The 16,322-nt window shown below is 41.1% G+C and overlaps 1 protein-coding gene across 1 annotated transcript in view; it reads left to right on the top strand.

The window, feature by feature from the left end:
• Positions 1-9,680: 9,680 nt before the first annotated feature.
• Positions 9,681-16,322, top strand: part of KPNA1 (karyopherin subunit alpha 1) — a 95,274-nt gene continuing 88,632 nt past the window's right edge. Inside the window, exon 1 of the mRNA XM_043992833.1 lies at positions 9,681-9,884. The gene's annotated coding sequence lies outside the window, so the exon portion shown is untranslated. The remainder of the gene's footprint in view (positions 9,885-16,322) is intronic.

The following is a 16,322-nucleotide window of genomic DNA, read 5'->3' as shown; positions in this document are numbered from 1 at the left end:
TGTAGAAGCTGCTAGATCTTGCTTTATCCTTATTGGAGCTCCACAGTATTTGAATTCATTTTTTCTACCTGCATGCAATATTTTCTCCTTGACCTGGGAGTTCTGGAATTTGACTATAATATTCCTGGAGCTTTTCCTTTTGGGATCTCTTTAAGGAGGTGATCAGTGGATTCTTTCAATTTCTATTTTAGCTTCTGCTTCTAGAATATCAGGGCAATTTTCCCCAACAATCTCTTGGAGGATAGTGTCTAAGCTCTTGTTTTGGTCATGGTTTTCAGGTAGTCCAATGATTTTCAAAGTATCTCCCCTGGATTTATTTTCCAGGTCAGCTGTTTTTCCAAGGTGATATTTCATATTGCCCTCTATTTACTGTGTCTTGGTTTCTCATAAGGTCACTAGCTTCTATTTGTTCAACCCTAATTCTTAAGGCAATTATTTTAATCAGACAGTTTTTAAATCTCTTTTTCCATTTGGCTTTTTAAACTGTTGACTTTTTTCTCATGACTCTCCTGCATCACTCTCATTTTTCTTTCCATTCTTTCCTCCCTCTCTCTACATCTTCCTTCTATCTCTCCTACTTTCTCTTCAAAGTCCTTTTTGAGAGCTTCCATGGCCTGAGACCAGTTCATATTTTTCTTGGAAGTTTTGGATGTAGGGGCCCTGTGTTTTATTTCCTCATATGAGGCTGCACCTTGATCTTCCTTGTTGCTGAAAAAGCTTTCTATAATTCTGAACTTTCTTTGCTTGCTCATCTTTTACTTGATTTTAAATTCTCCACTGGGTGTGTATGTGGGGGGGGGGCTGCTTCTTGGCTCTACTCCTATTCCCAGCTTCAGAGGGTCCCAGGTATTTTGGTTTGAGGGAGGGCAGGTTTTGCTCTCACCTGGACTGTTCTCTGGTCCGGAGATAACCTCAAGCCTACTTACTAAACAACCAACCAGCAAAGCTTTCTGTGGTGTGGTTCTTAGCTTCGATGAGCCTGCGCCCCTCCCCGACCTGAGCCCCCCGCCATTCTGGATTTCTTCCTGGTTCCCTGCTGGGATGGGACAGCCGAATTCTTCCCTCGGTCCCATCTGGTACCCCTGCAGTCCCCCCCAACCCCCACGCCCCCGTCCAGCCAATCAACCCTCTCACCTGACTGCTTGCTCAGTTCTAGAAGATGCTGGTACTGTAGTTGATTCAGAGGCTCTGGGGTAAATTCCTCCAGCAGTGTGTCTGTCACTGTGATTGCAGGGTTAAACTTTACTTGTGGTCCAGCACAGCCCCCTGAAATCTATCTATAGCTGGAGAATAATCTCAGCCCATATTTTTGTGTGTTTTTCTGCTCCAGGGGTTCTTTTATTGCTGTTTTGGGGGTGATTGTATCAGGAGCTCTGTGTGTTTAATGTCTTTCCTCCGCCATCTCGGCTCTGTGCCATCTGCTTGTGTTTTATAGGTGAGCTTGTCCCATTCACATTCACAGTTATAATTTTCTAATGCATATTTCCCTCTATTCTATTCTTAAATACCTTTCCTTTTCTTTTAATTCTGTTCCCTCCTCAAGAGTGAATTTTGCTTCCAACCACTGATTCCTCTAATCTATCCTTCCTTTTATATGTCCTTCCTTTATCTTAACCCTTTCCTCTCCTATTTTCCTGTTGGATAACATTAATTTCTGTAACATTCTGTATATTCTTCCCTCTTTGAACCAATTCAGATGAGACTGAGGTTCAAGTGTTGCCTCCTCTTCACCTCTCTTCTCCAATCCATTGTACAAATTCCTCCTTGTGCACCTCAATTATGTGTGATAATTTTCCCTGTCCTTCCTCTCCTGTTCCCTCTTCCCAGTGTATCCCTCTTGATCATCCTCCCATTCTTTCTTGAAATTATTCCCACATAATAGAATCATATCCATGCCCTCTGTCTAAGTAGACTCCCTCTAAAAGCCCTACTGTTGAGACAATTCTGAGGGGTTACAGGTATCATCTTCCCATATGGGGATGTAGTTTAAACCTGTTTAGTCTCATGATTTTTCACTTACATCTACCTGTCAAATTTTCTATTTGGCTCTGGTCTTTTTTAAAAAATATCAGAAATACTTGAAAGTACTCTATTTCATTAAATATCCATTGTTTCACTATACTCAGTTTTGCTGTGTAGGTTATTCTTTGTTGTAATCCTAGTTCCTTTGCCTTCTAGGTCCTATGCCAGGCCTTATTTGGCCATTGTTTGGCTAATTTTTTTTCAATCTTTTGACTTTATTTTATTGTTTCTTGATGTCTTATGGAGTCATTAACTTCCACTTGGACAGTTATAATTTTTAAGGAATTATATTCTGCAGTGAGGTTCTGTATCTCATTTACCATTTGGCCAATTCTGCTTTTTAAGGAGGTTTTTTTTTTTTTCCCAAATTTTTTTGTATCTCATTTACCAAGCTGTTAATTCTCTTTTCAAAATTTTATTTCATAGCTCTCATTTCTTTTCCCAATTTATCCTCTACCACTCTTGTTTTATTTTTGAATAATTTTTTGCTCTTTTTTAAAAAAATCTCTTTACTCTTTCAGGAATTCTTACTGGTTTTGTTTCCATTGTGCATGTTTATTGAAGGCTTTGGCCATAGATATTTGAAGAAATTATCTTCTTCTGTGTTTATATTTTGAGATTCCCTGTTACCACAGTAGCTTTTTGTGATCAGGTTTTTTTGTTGTTTGTTCATGTTTCCAGACTACTTCTTGACTTTGGACTTTGTTAATGTTAGACTCTTCTTCTTCTAGGGGCATGCCTGGCCTGAACTTCTGTCTTTTATGTCTTGCCACATTCGTGGTTCAATCTGAGGGCTTGTTAGTTTTTAGTGCTACCAAAGTGTTGTACTCCAGAGAGAAGTCTGTTCATTGCCTTCCTAGTCTGCAAATTCCTGACCCAGTTTGGGTTTGTTTGGTTTGTGTATAGTTGAGTTTTCCTAGACTATTGCTAAACTCAGTCACATTTAGTGTGTTGTGTGGTTCTGCAGTTTTAGGGTGATTGAATTATTAGTTCCCCCTTGATTTGGGTCTCCTGATATGCTTTATTCTGCTTCAGGGTTAAGTGCAGGACTAAAGGATAGAAATGAATCCTCACTCTGACCTTAGACTCATAGACACACAGGTATGGTTTTGCAACTTGTTTCTTGCTTCTTACACAGGTAAGAGGATGCTTGCTTCCTCCTGACATAGACTATTCCTCTCTGGAACAGTCTTCTTCCTGTAACTGTGATCCAAAACCGAGTAATGGGCAACAGAGCTGCCAGATAGCCCCTGTTTCTGTTCCAAGTGCTAGCAAAGAGGTGTCCTAGGATCTCTTTTTGCCCATGTGTTTGATCCCCTTGCCATCTCTGGGTTCTGGATTTCTCCCCACCACTGCTGCCATTACCCCAGACCTCTGCTGTTTCAATCTGTTGCTTCACTGCTGTTGCTGCTGCTGCAGCTGTACTTCACTCCTGTCCATCCCTACCCCAGTGTCCAGAGTCCTTATTTTTTTCTTTTAAGATGCCCTGACCTAAAATGAATATGACATTTTCTTGGCTTTTCCTTTTTTTCCCCTTGGTTTTCCTAATGAGAATTCAGTCTGATGCTCTTTACTGGCCTTGTAGGCAAGGATGTACTGGAACTAAGTCAAAACTGTTGGCTCTTGGTCCACCATCTTGACTGACTCCTTGGTAAGACTTGTATGAACTGATGCAGAGTGAAGTAAGCAGAACCAGGAGAACAATGTATACAGTGACAACATTATTATAAAGACAAAACAACTTACAAAAACCTAGAACTCTGATTAACATAAGAACTAAACATAATTATAGAGTACTAATCATGAAATATGCAACCACTACTGATAGAGAAGTATGGACTCAAAGTACAGACTGAGACTTATCTTTTTGGGACGTGGCCAATGCAGAAATTTGTTTTGCTTGACTATACATATTTGGGTTTGTTTTGTTTTTTGGCATCTATACATATTTGTGACATGGGTTGTTTTTTTCTTCCTCATTTGAGGCAGGAGTAGGATGAAAGAAAGAAGGTAGATTTTTGCTGACTACAAAAAATAAAAATGTATTTCCTGGAAGATTTTTGTCTTAGAGGTAAGAGGAGGACCTCTAATAGCTAGTAGACTAGAAGGAATATGAAGACATGGGAACCAGTGTACAATCCCAAATTAATAGTGTTTTACTACCATTCTATTAGGTTATTGTCTCAATATTTAGAGAGCTATTCTGGAGGAAGAAGTGAAGTCTGAGCTCAAGGGATGACTGGCATATAATTAGTTCAGGAGTGAGCATGGTAAATCCAGTTGTTGGTTATGCTGTCGCAGCAAAGCAGAGTTGGGTATATAAGCAACTGCTACAAAATACACACATATACACACACACACACACACACACACACGCACAGAGACACTCCTAAGCTTTGGGGAGTTGAGTCAGATAAATGGTCAGTTTCCTCCATTATGTTCCATATGTCATGTCTCTTGATTCAGTATCCATTTTCAAGCTTCAATTTCCTCTTATCTCAGTCCTTTGGATTATAGAGACCTTGATATCAGCCCAGCTTCATTTTTTCCTTTTGTGGTTTCCATTTTGGCTCTTTCCCCTTTTCCAAAGATGATATTTCCCATTCCTTGCCCTAGGGTTTGCCTGTTCTCTGGTACCTTGAAAGTACTTCCCCAGGAAGGATGACAATGGTGTTAAGAATATAGCTGCTGGGGGCAGCTAGATGGCGCAGTGGATAGAGCACTGGCCCTGGATTCAGGAGTACCTGAGTTCAAATCCGGCCTCAGACACTTAACACTTACTAGCTGTGTGACCCTGGGCAAGTCACTTAACCCCAATTGCCTCACTAAAAAAAAACAAAAAACAAAAAACAAAACAAAAAAAAAGAATATAGCTGCTGGAAATATGTTTAATGTTATTGTGTGTGTGTGTGTGTGTGTGTGTGTGTGTGTGTGTGTATAAAACCTATATCAGATTACCTGCTGTCTAGGGGAGGGGGGAGGGAGGGAGAAAAATCTGAAATTGGAAAGCTTGTATAAACAAAAGTTGAGAACTATCTTTACATGTAACAGGAAAAAAATAAAATACTTTATTAATTTGAAAAAAAAGAACTGAGAAGACTAGGTGAGTAGGTGAATTCTAATATCCCTTCCAAGATCTAACATTCTATGATACCCCTAAGTTTGCTTGGATAGAAGGCTCTCCTCCTCTGTAAAGTCTTAACTGATCTTCCCAGCTAAAAATGACTTCTTTATTATTTTATCTCATAGAACTTTGTATTCTCGTGCATTTATCCAAGTCTGGCTTGTATTACAGGGTTTTGTATAATCCCACTCCCTTCCTCCAGTATATTGTCAGCTCTTTGAAGGCAGAGACCTGTTAACTTATCTTTGTACCTCACTCAGTGCCTAAGCCAGTGTCTATACAATAGAAGGCACTTAATAAATACTTGTGGAGTGAATTAAAAAAAAAAAAGAATATAGCTGCTGGGGGCAGCTAGGTAGCACAGTGGATAAAGCACCAGCCTTGGATTCAGGAGGACCTGAGTTCAAATCAGATCTCAGACACTTGATACTTATTAGCTGTGTGACCTTGGGCAAGTCACTTAACCCTCAGTGCCCCACAAAAACAAAAAACAAAAAAGCAAGCAAACAAAAAAAGAATAGAGCTGTTGTTGACCTTGTGACAAAGAGTTATTATCACCCAAACCTTCAAGTGTGCCTCTAACCTCAGGCAGATGGTAGCATGGTCCAATGCACAAAACTTCCTCAGAACACACACATTACACAGGAAACACAATCAGACACACAGGGAAAGAACTAGCCACCTCAGAGCCACCCTGCTTTGCTACAAAGAAGTCTCATCTACTTTCTTGTTTCAGCCTCAACACTAGCTCAATGGTCTAGCTTTTACATGCCTCTAATCAACTTACTACAGACAACCTTAGAATGGAAGGCTGGTGCTTCCATCATAGTCCCATAGCTGTTGGCAACAGCTGATACTCTCCTGTGAATAGCTGCTGCTATGATCCACTGCCCTGCCCTAATTGTGGTAGCACCACCTTGATACTACACCTCATCACCCTGTCCCTCTGACTTCAGGGTGGAATCATGAACTCCAGAACCTCCATTTAAGGATGGAGCTTAACTCAGAATCTCTCTCTCACTTGCTTGCTCTACTTGGGATTTTTGGTTTTCCCACCATGCTCCTAGCGTAGGTACCTTCCTCATCCCTCTCCCCACCCTCCTTTCCTCAACTTCCTTTTGTGTGTTGTCTTTCTCCATTACATTGTAAACCCTTTGAAGGTGAGGACTCTTTTTCTTATTCTTTTCTTCAGTGCTTAGCACAGTGCCAGGCATAAATGACTGACCCAGCATGCAGGTATTTTTCCCATTTTATAGATGAGGAAATTGAGACCTGGAGTAGTTAAGTATCTTGACCTCACCACATATGGCAAATAGTGAACTTCAGACTTTAAATACCAACTTACATTAGTTGTTTGGATATTAGGTGTGTCATTTTCTCTTTAGAGCAATTGTGTCAAACTCAAATAGAAACCTGGATGAAAGTCTTTTTTATGGAGTAAAGCATTTAAAATAGTATTTTATCCAATTCCATGTAAAGACAATATTTAACATTAATTTTTAAATAAAATTTTGCATTTCAAATTTTCTACTTTCTTCCCTCCTCCCTCCCTCCCTAAGATAGCAAGTAATTTGATAGAGGTTACATATGCGCAATCATGTAAAAACCTATTTCCATATTAGTCATGTTGTGAAGGAAGAAACAGTTTGCAAAAAAAAAAAATACAGTTTGCAAATGGAAAAACTACGAAAAAAAGTGAAGAAAGTAAAAATAGTATGCTTCGATCTGCATTCACATACCATCAGTTCTTTCTCTGGATTTGGAGAGCATTTTCCATCATGAGTCTTTTCAAATTGTCTTGGATCATTGTATTGCTGAGAAGAGCTAAGTCAATCATAGTTGATCATCACATAATGCTGCTGTTACTGTGTATAATGTTCTGGTTCTGATCATTTCACTTTTCATCAGTTCAAGTTTCTCCAGGTTGTTTTTTTTTTTAGTGAGGCAATTGGGGTTAAGTGACTTGCCCAGGGTCACACAGCCAGCAAGTGCCAAGTGTCTGAGGCCGGATTTGAACTCAGGTACTCCTGAATCCAGGGCCGGTGCTTTAACCACTGCGCCATCCAGCGCCCCTCTCCAGGTTTTATATGTCACTTTCCTTGGCAGTCCAGGGATCAATTTCCAACCTGACTGAACAAGGGAGAGAGATATGGACTGTGATATAACACAGTCCTTTTAATCTCCATCATCCCAGCCTTAGGACAAACCTCGTTCGACTCCTATTTGCCTTCTGAATATTTGTACTAGGTGATATTGTGGGAGAAAGAAGTATAGAACAAAGAATAGACATGACTTCCTCTGTTCTGCAGTCTTCTCTGGGCAGTGGGCTTGAGACTGCTTGAAAGTACCTGGCCTGGCATTCATCTCTGTATCCTAACTTACTATTTACTGTCCTGAACAGCAGGGGAAGGTAGTGCAGGTGGCAGAATCCATCTCTTTGACTGTGCAAGGCAAGCACAGCTTAAGAGGCCCCTTGTGATGCTGGATCTGGATTATGTGGGTTTGTACTCTGCCTTTAATACTTTAGAGATGGGACTGTAGCCAGATTACTTATTCTCTCTGAGCCACAATTTTCTTATCTGTAATGGGAATAATCATATTTATTATCACAGGGTTGTTGTGAGGAAAGTGCTTTACAAACCATCAAACACTACATTAAAGTAAAAGAGTATTTTAAATTAAAGCTTGTGATGAAATAATGAGATTTAGCAGATACTCAAAGACCCACCTGGAGATTAATCTAGACTGATTGAATCAAGTGAGAGTGATTAACTGTTCATTAGCCTACTTCAAGTTAACTGGATTGTAATCACACCTTGAGAACACCTTCAGAACCAATGGATTTGGATGATGCCAACCAATCAGCTTGAAGCAGTGTGTAAGGACCGCCTCTGTTCCAGACCTATAAAAAGCTTCCACAATCAGTTTGCTGGAGAGAGTTCCTGATTGAAGCAGGTTTGTGGCAGAGGACTTGAGGAAGAACCAGACCAGGCTGGAACTCTAGGCTAAATAGGCTTTTTTCTTAACTTTCTGAACTCCATGGGAATATCTGTATGCTTTAATAAATGTTTAATGCCCAAGGACTGGTGCTAAAGCTTCTAATTTAAGGTGACCACAATTTAGATTTTAAACATCACAAGCTTTAGTGTTGGCTTCCTCATTTTCTTATAGGAGATGCAGTCCTAACTTCTCACTTTAGCTACAGTAATTCTCAACAACTATATGCTAAGTCACAGAGGGGCTGAGAATCTGTGAGGTGGATGAAGTGGATTCCTGTTTAATATGAGTTGGACCAGAAGTTGCTCCACTGAAAGGTCTTTCTAACTTTCAGATTCTGTGATTCTAAGACTCCTTGAGAAACAGACAAAAGAGAAAAACCATGAGGTAGAAAGAGTTAAGTGTGTGACTGCTCAGAACAGGTCTCATAGGTTGGCTGTATTTTGGTGGAAATCAACATCTAGTCCCCAACTTTGAAAGGTTCACTCCAGGGTGCTCAGGCTCTGGGGGATTCATTCATCCTAATAAAACTCATAAGAAGCTAATTGATTAACCAGAATCGAAATTTGTTCGTTTACATAACTGCCAGAAATGTAACTGCCAAACTGCATTCGAATGATCTTGGCTGGTCAGCAGCACATTTGCAAAGTCAAATGTCTGGCAGCCTGCTATAGTGGCTTATAGAGCTGGCCTGAAGTCAGGAAGACTTGGATGCTAGGTCCATATCATTACTTAACTTCTCAGTGCCTCAGGCAACCATATAAGATTATAAACTAAATTACAGATCTGAATTGGAAGGAGTTTCCTCCCCGGGGAGCTTCTAGTACTAAAGGAAACAAAAGGGCAAAGTCTACTCAGGAAAACAAAAAAGGACTTTAGGTCTACAAATGTTTATCAAGCTCTTGCAGTATGCAGAACATTTGCTGTGGAAGAGAAGGGAGATCATGGTCCTCATGGACGCTTTAAGATAACACAGGTAGCAATAATGCAAAAGGCATTTTGATGGGTGTTGACAGAGCAAAGTGTGTCGCTTGATCTTAAAGGGATAGTCACCAAGCCATGCTCCAATGCACACTTTTCCACAGTAAGGAAAATTTGTTAAATGGACTAGAATGTCCAGGTAGCCGGTCGGAGCGGACCTTTCCTCTTCCCTGGAGTGACAGGGCCCAGGCTTCCGAACCTCTCTTTGCTTCTGGGAGGCCTGCTGCCTTCCCTTCCCTAGTACTTCGACACTAGTTGCTCCTCCCTCCCTATTATCACTCTCCTAGTCCCCAGGCTCTTCTTTCCCCCACATAAACCAACTACTGCAGACTTCATTCTCAACCCATCCCTGAGCTAGACCGAGCCCGGTTTTTCTTATTTTTAACATAAGCTGATGGAAGAGGGTCTCTTGGTCGGAGGCCGACTAGAGTGGGTGGTACTACAACTCCCAGCAACCTCTTCTAGGCCCTGGTCACGGAAAGCGAAGGCGCAGGCGTAAAAACCGAGGTTCGCCCTCCTCTTCCCTCCCCCCCACCGCCCCCTCCCAATCTCCGACGTCTGTAAGCTGCTATCACGCAGGCGCGCTCCGAACGCCGGCTTCTCTGGTCTCGCTGCTCCCTCGATACACGGCGGCGGCGGAAAGCGAGCGAGGCCTGGTGAGCGCCGCTCAAGCCGCAGGCCAGCTTGGAAGGGAAGCAGTGAAAGCTTGACGGCCTCACTTCACCCATCGTGCGCTCGAGATCGGCTGTCGCGGAACCAGGTGGGCGCGCGGGTGGCGGCGGTTGGGGAGGGGAAGGCACCCGCTGGGATCCTCCCTCTTTTTCTTCCTCCCTCCTCCTCCTCCCCGCTCCGGGCTGTCCTCCCGCGGGGAATGGGGAGAGGCCCCGGGGCGGAGGCGGAGGCGGGGGCGGGGAGGGCGCGAGCTCGGATCCCTGGGCCCTGTCAGCTCGCGCCTTCTCCCGTAGCCGCGCAGCTAACGGCAGCGCTGCGGAGGCCCGGCCGGCCTGGGGCTGGGCCCTGAGGTGCTGGGCACAGTCGGGAACGCCGGTTGCGGCGGATCCGCGGCGGCGGCGACGAGAGGAGGAGGAGGAAAAAGGAGGGGAGGTGTGTGGGGGGAGGGGAGTCAGAACTGGGCGCCCGCAGGGGCGTCGGCAGCGGGGAGGGCGAAGACCTACGCGGTGCCTGCGTGGTAGATTTGGGGAGGGGGGGCGCCTGAGGAGCCTGTCATGGGCAGGAGAGACCAGGGGCGGGGTGTGTATGTCTGTATGACCGTGTGTCATCGTGTTAATCCGGACAGGAAGGGACCCACCGTGTGGGAGTTCACAAGTTCAAGCGCCCCCCCCCCCCCCGAACCGGAGCGGATGGGTATTTTTTTGGGGGGGCGGGGGAGAAGGGAGGGACCTGCGCGGTGGGGGTGGGGCGCGGCTACGGCGACAGATGTCATAACAACACCGGCCTGAAAAGGCTGACGGGGGTGTGGTAATTATAGGCATGACAGAAGCACTTGTGACTAGAGCGCGGCTAAATGGCGATTCGTGCGCCGGCATGGCTGTGAACGTCAAGGTTGGGAGGTGTGACGTGCGAAGAGAACTGCAGGATGGATGCCCGGTGCCCCGGAGGTGGTAGAACGCGGCAGGAGGGGTTGGGGGGGGGGGGCCAGGGAAAGCCCCGAGTGCTGCTTCGGTGATAAAACTGGAGAGTTTAAAAAAAATATTAATCCTTTCAAAAATAATTTTAGGCTATTTAGGACAAACAATTGCAAAATACCTCCGTGCTGTCTTACAGTAAGACCGTCTAGGGACCCTTATACACAGCTCTTTCTTGTGTTTAATCTATACAGATGGGTAAATCTAGGGTTTTTGCTCTCCTCTCAACGGCCCTCCCCCCTTTATTTTTTTTTCTTGTTCTTGCTGATTTTTTTAATTTCGAAAATGATCAAGAGATTGTTTTCTAGATCCTTTGAGTAGTAGTTATTAATTACTTCATTTTCTCATTGGCAGACATCGTAAATTACCTCATATGTTTATTGAAATAAATTGTTATACCTGAAGCACATGGGTTTCATGATGTGCAGAGGAGGAGTGTTTGTGGGATAAGAGTGGGTGGAGGACTTGGAGAACTAGTAGGGCAATTGGGCAGACTGATCAGTGTTGGGGCTGAAGGAAGCCCTTAAAGACAGGCCAGAAGGATTTGGAACAGAAGCTTCTTAGATTAATTTCCACAAAGCTAGGTCACCCAGTCACACTTTCTGGAAGGGTTAGCGTGCTTGTGAAAATACTGATCTGGATGTATTACCTTTAAGGGTACACATCACAACCCTTCCATACCTGCCCAGTATATGTAACTCCTGCCCCATGGACTATGATAAATACACTACACAGAGCCTTTCCTTCATTTCCCTTGTTATCATGAAGATAGCAGTGGATAACATGGGCTATCACTTCATCTGCCCAGCCTATCTTTTAACCCATACATTGCTTTGGTAACATTCTTTAATCTATCTATGTTCATAATTCCATTATTTCTTTGTACTGTGGTCTGCTTGTGTTCATTCTGTGCCTGCTCCACTACCCTTTGACTTAGTCTAAATTTCAGTTATTTGGATACTGTGATGTTCCATGACACTATTCTCAATACAGCACTAGAAAAATATTGCTATTTTTAAAATGGTATTAAAAATATTGGTATTTTTTAAATCTTGGGGGTAATTAAAGACCTTTGCAACATCGAAAAAGCAGTCCAGATTTTTTCCCCATCCTATTCAGTTTTGGGCCCAACTCATTGTCCATTTGCTGTGTATGAACAAGATTTGTGTTAATAAACAAACTTATCTAGATTTTTCTATCCAATCATTGTGCAGACAATAGGCTTTTTTCCACTTGTTTTTTCTACTGTGAATGGTTAGTTCAGAATTTTGAGTGATTATATATGGCTCCAAAGTGAACTATTCTATATGAAACTTAATAAATCCAGTTTAGAGTAGGCAGCTCATCTGACTTGTCTTTTTCTGAAAAATTGCCTGTTTGGATGATCTTTTCTTCCCTTTTTATACTTGTTGCCACTACTGTTCCCTTTAAATAGTACAAGTGGCCAAGATAACCTAAATATTTGAACTGAAATAGTACTTTAGAATAATAAAATTTGTTTGTGGAAACAGTAATTGTTAACTGATCTAGTGCAGGACTTTTATCAGTTACATATTTGAGGACCAATTGTATAAGAATACCTGTACTAAGTACTCTGGGGAGTACTTAGGAAAGAATAAAAGATGAACCTTGAGTTTTATCATCTATAGAGGAAACAAGACAAACAAAATATACAAATCAAAGTGCAGAAATAAATATCATTTAAAACTCCATTATTTGTTCTGCTCTTGGAGTGGGCCACTGTACTGGTATTTAGCCTTAAGGTTACTGGGCCCTTGAGTTAAACTCTCTCCTGATCGCTGCCTGTTAAAATCAGGTGCCATTTTCTATAAGAACCTTTCTTGATCCCTATAGTTGTTAGTATTTATTGAAATAGTAAATTATCTTGTATTTATTTATCAGCTTAAGTGTTGTATCTCCTGTAGAATGTAATCTCGAGGACAGGGACATTTTCAGAAAAGTCTTTGTATTTCTAGTGCATAGTTCATTTACCTACATGTGTTTTGAGTGAGGAATTCAGCCAAGATAGTGGAGGTGAAAATTTTTAGGCATAATTGAAAAAACAATGTCCACTAATCCAATTGCAGTGGTTAATTGATAGGAAACAGGGAGATGGCCTTGATTCAGTTGGAGGCAGGTAGGACAGTTGTAAATAGGAAAAAGTTTTGCAGTTCTTTAATGGAGAATTGGAGCTGCTGGGTGAAAGGGGAAAGGCATCATTACAAATGCAACTGGTAGAAAAGGTAACTTCGCGGCAGCTAGGTGGTGCGATGGATAAAGCACCTGCCCTTGGATTCAGGAGGACCTGAGTTCAAATGCAGCATTGGACACTTGACGCTCACTAGCTGTGTGACCCTGGGCAAGTCACTTAACCCTCATTGCCCCACAAACAAACAAACAAAAACAAAACAAAACACAAACCCCCCCCCCCAAAAAACAAAACACAAAAGGTAACTGAAGTGAAGAATTTTATCTGAAGTAGCTGGATGAAGAATGGTTAGAGGATCTTCTTACAGCTTTAAACAATACAGAATGTGGATACTATACCTATGGATAATCTCTGTATTCCAAATAATATAATAATGATGTCCTTTGAATCTTAGAAATATGGAGTTACTGACTCTCTGTGAGTTGTTTTAAGAGAGATCAGAAAAAAGGGAACTTGAAGTTTCTTTGAGGTTGTTCATCCATAATTACCAAACTAGGAAAGGAGACTTGAAGTGAGAGCAGTTTGTGTCTTGGATTGTGCATTTGGTTAAGAGAGTCTGTGGGATCTCTGGAACCTAAGGCCTAGTAGATTGAGGTACAGGGGAAGGTGAGGAATACTAACAGTTGCACTGCAAGATTTAACTTAGTAGTAGCTAGAAAATTGTTGCAATTCACCATTCCATTTTTTAATTTTATATTTTCAATATATTTGAATATATGTACATTTCAATGTACAACCCCCCCCCCAAAAAAAGAGAATTGTGTCTGAAACTGTTAACTCTTGTTATGTACAATTTTTTTTAAAGGACCTTAAGTTTAATATGGTAATACAGTGGTGTATGAATTACTTGGCACTAGCAGCTATTTAGGTATGATTTCATTTTATGAGGCAGTATTTTGGAATTGATAAGAGAGCTGGCCTGGAAGCCAGAAAAACCTACATTCAAGTCACTTAACCTCTCATTACACTAGGCAGCTGTCTTAAGAGAAGGGGAGAATGGGTAGCTAGGTGGCGCAGTGGATAGAGCACTGGCCCTGAATTCAGGAGTACCTGAGTTCAAATCCAGCCTCAGACACTTGACACTTACTAGCTGTGTGACCCTGGGCAAGTCACTTAACCCCCATTGCCCCACAAAAACAAAAACAAACCAAAAAAAAAAAAAAAGAGAGAGAAGGGGAGAAGGTGGTAACCTAAATTGGTAGAGTGGTTATCTTCACTTTAGAGTTCCCTATACTAATAAAATCACAGGTTCAGTCCCTATCCCAGGCTTTTATTTTGTGACAGCAATGGTCTTTCATATGCGCTTTTGCTGACATTGTGATGACTCAGAATGTCTGATATTGACCAGATAAAACTAGATTGAGTTGGTTTTCTCTGACCAGCCTAACCTTTAGTGTTAGATTTTTGTGCCATACACAAATGTTGCATTGCTTTCTTTTTGTTGTGTTTTTAATTTTCTGGTTATTAAGAAGGAACATTATTCTAAGGAAATATGCAAAAGTTGTAGCTTTTAAAGAGCACACTTTGATAACTATTAGAGATATTGCAGTGGCTCTTTGACCTGGAGGTCTTAAGTGATTCAGCGGATCTGTCACACAGAAATGTGGTCCAAAATGAAAAACTGGTGCCAGGAATTGACAAATTTTTAGCTGCAAAAACAGTCCAATCTCAAAAAAGCACCTGGAAACCAAAGAAGTTGCTATTGATGCTTCCATTATGTGGCATAAGATTCTTGAAATTGAAAGAAGAGAGAAGACCTGTTTAAAAAATAAAAGTTTCTGATTTGCTATGAAGAAGAAAAAAATGCTTGACATAGGCAAGACAATACAGAGATTGAAGTGCTGGAGATTTGAAAAAGATAATTGTTACTGATGCTTTGCCAAAACTGTTAGTAGAAGTCTGAATACAACTGTAACAACTATAAAACAACTTCATCAGACTGCAAAATATTCACACACACACACACACACAAATTTGGAGATTTTTTTTTTAAACTTTCAGTGAGCCTCTAAGTCTTATTCCTTATTGAAGGCACAATGAACTCTGATAAATTTATTGATATCCTGAGAAGCAGAATTGTTCTAGAATTATAGAAATTCCAAGATGGAAATAGAAAACTGTAATATAAAATTAACAAATGTTAATCTTAAAGTGGTCTGGGAACTTGCTTGGTTTAAACCCCATTGAAAAAAACTTACAGGCTATGTACTTTTCTAAGGCTGAACTTTGAAAAACACTGTCAGATACACTTAATGTCCAATGTCATGATGAAGAATTAAAGAATGTGTCAAAATCTTCTGAACTCATACCAAATCATATAAAACAAGTGATTTTGACAAATGAAGAACTTATTATGTATGTGTATATGTGTGTGTGTGTGTGTGTATATATATATATACATACACACTTTTTTTTAATGTTTGTCAGTAAATTAGTTTACTTTGTTCCAGTTATTAGCATGCCGATTTAACAAAATTGACTCATTTGTGTCACCTTCTGAACTTTTAATTTTCTTCTGTTTATTTTAAAACTATTTTATTTTTGCTCTTTTTTGCATCTATCTTTTCCCTTTTTTGTGTATGTCTGTCACGATCAGTTCATCTTCTGTTCCCCATATCAAACCATCCTCCCTTCTAATAGGTATGGTTAAGAAAAACAAATTTGTACATTAACTCTTTTAGAAAATTTACATCTTGTTATGCCATTCAAATAGTGGTTTTCCAACAAACATCTTAAGTAAGTGCCTATTGTGTGTTTCAGCTCTTTCTTAGGTGCTGAAACAAAATAATGGGAAAATGTGATCCCTGCCATCACTCTTGTTACCTAATTGGGGAAGAAGACATGAAACATTGGAAACCTTGAGTAGTGAGTGGAAATAGCACTGGATTTTGAGCCAGAGTATGCCCAGCTCTGCTATTACCTGAGGCAATTGGTGGCTCAGTGGAAAGAGCACTGGCCTGGACCAGGAAGACACGTATTCCAGGATGACCTCAGACACATATTAACTATATGTGACCCTGGCAAGTTACTTACCCTATGTTTTCCTCGACTATAAAATGGGAAGAATAATAATAATGTTTATCTCACAGGGTTGTGAGGATCAGATTAGATATTTATTCAAAACAAAACAAAAAACATTTAGCATGGTGCCTGGCATGTAGAGTAGGCACTATATTAATGTTTATTCTCCTTCTTTCCCTTTCACTACCACCTGCATGACATTGGACAAATAGTTTAATTTCTCAGTTTCCTCATCAGCAAAATGAAGGACTTGGGCTAGATAATATCTAAGTTCCCACCCAACTGCAAATTTATGATTCTATGAATAATTCTAAGGGTGTTT

Source organism: Dromiciops gliroides, chromosome 3, assembly GCF_019393635.1.
Source record: "Dromiciops gliroides isolate mDroGli1 chromosome 3, mDroGli1.pri, whole genome shotgun sequence".
Classification (NCBI taxonomy): Eukaryota; Metazoa; Chordata; class Mammalia; order Microbiotheria; family Microbiotheriidae; genus Dromiciops; species Dromiciops gliroides.
Note: the sequence above shows the minus strand (reverse complement) of the source record. Positions and strands in the feature narration are given on the sequence as shown.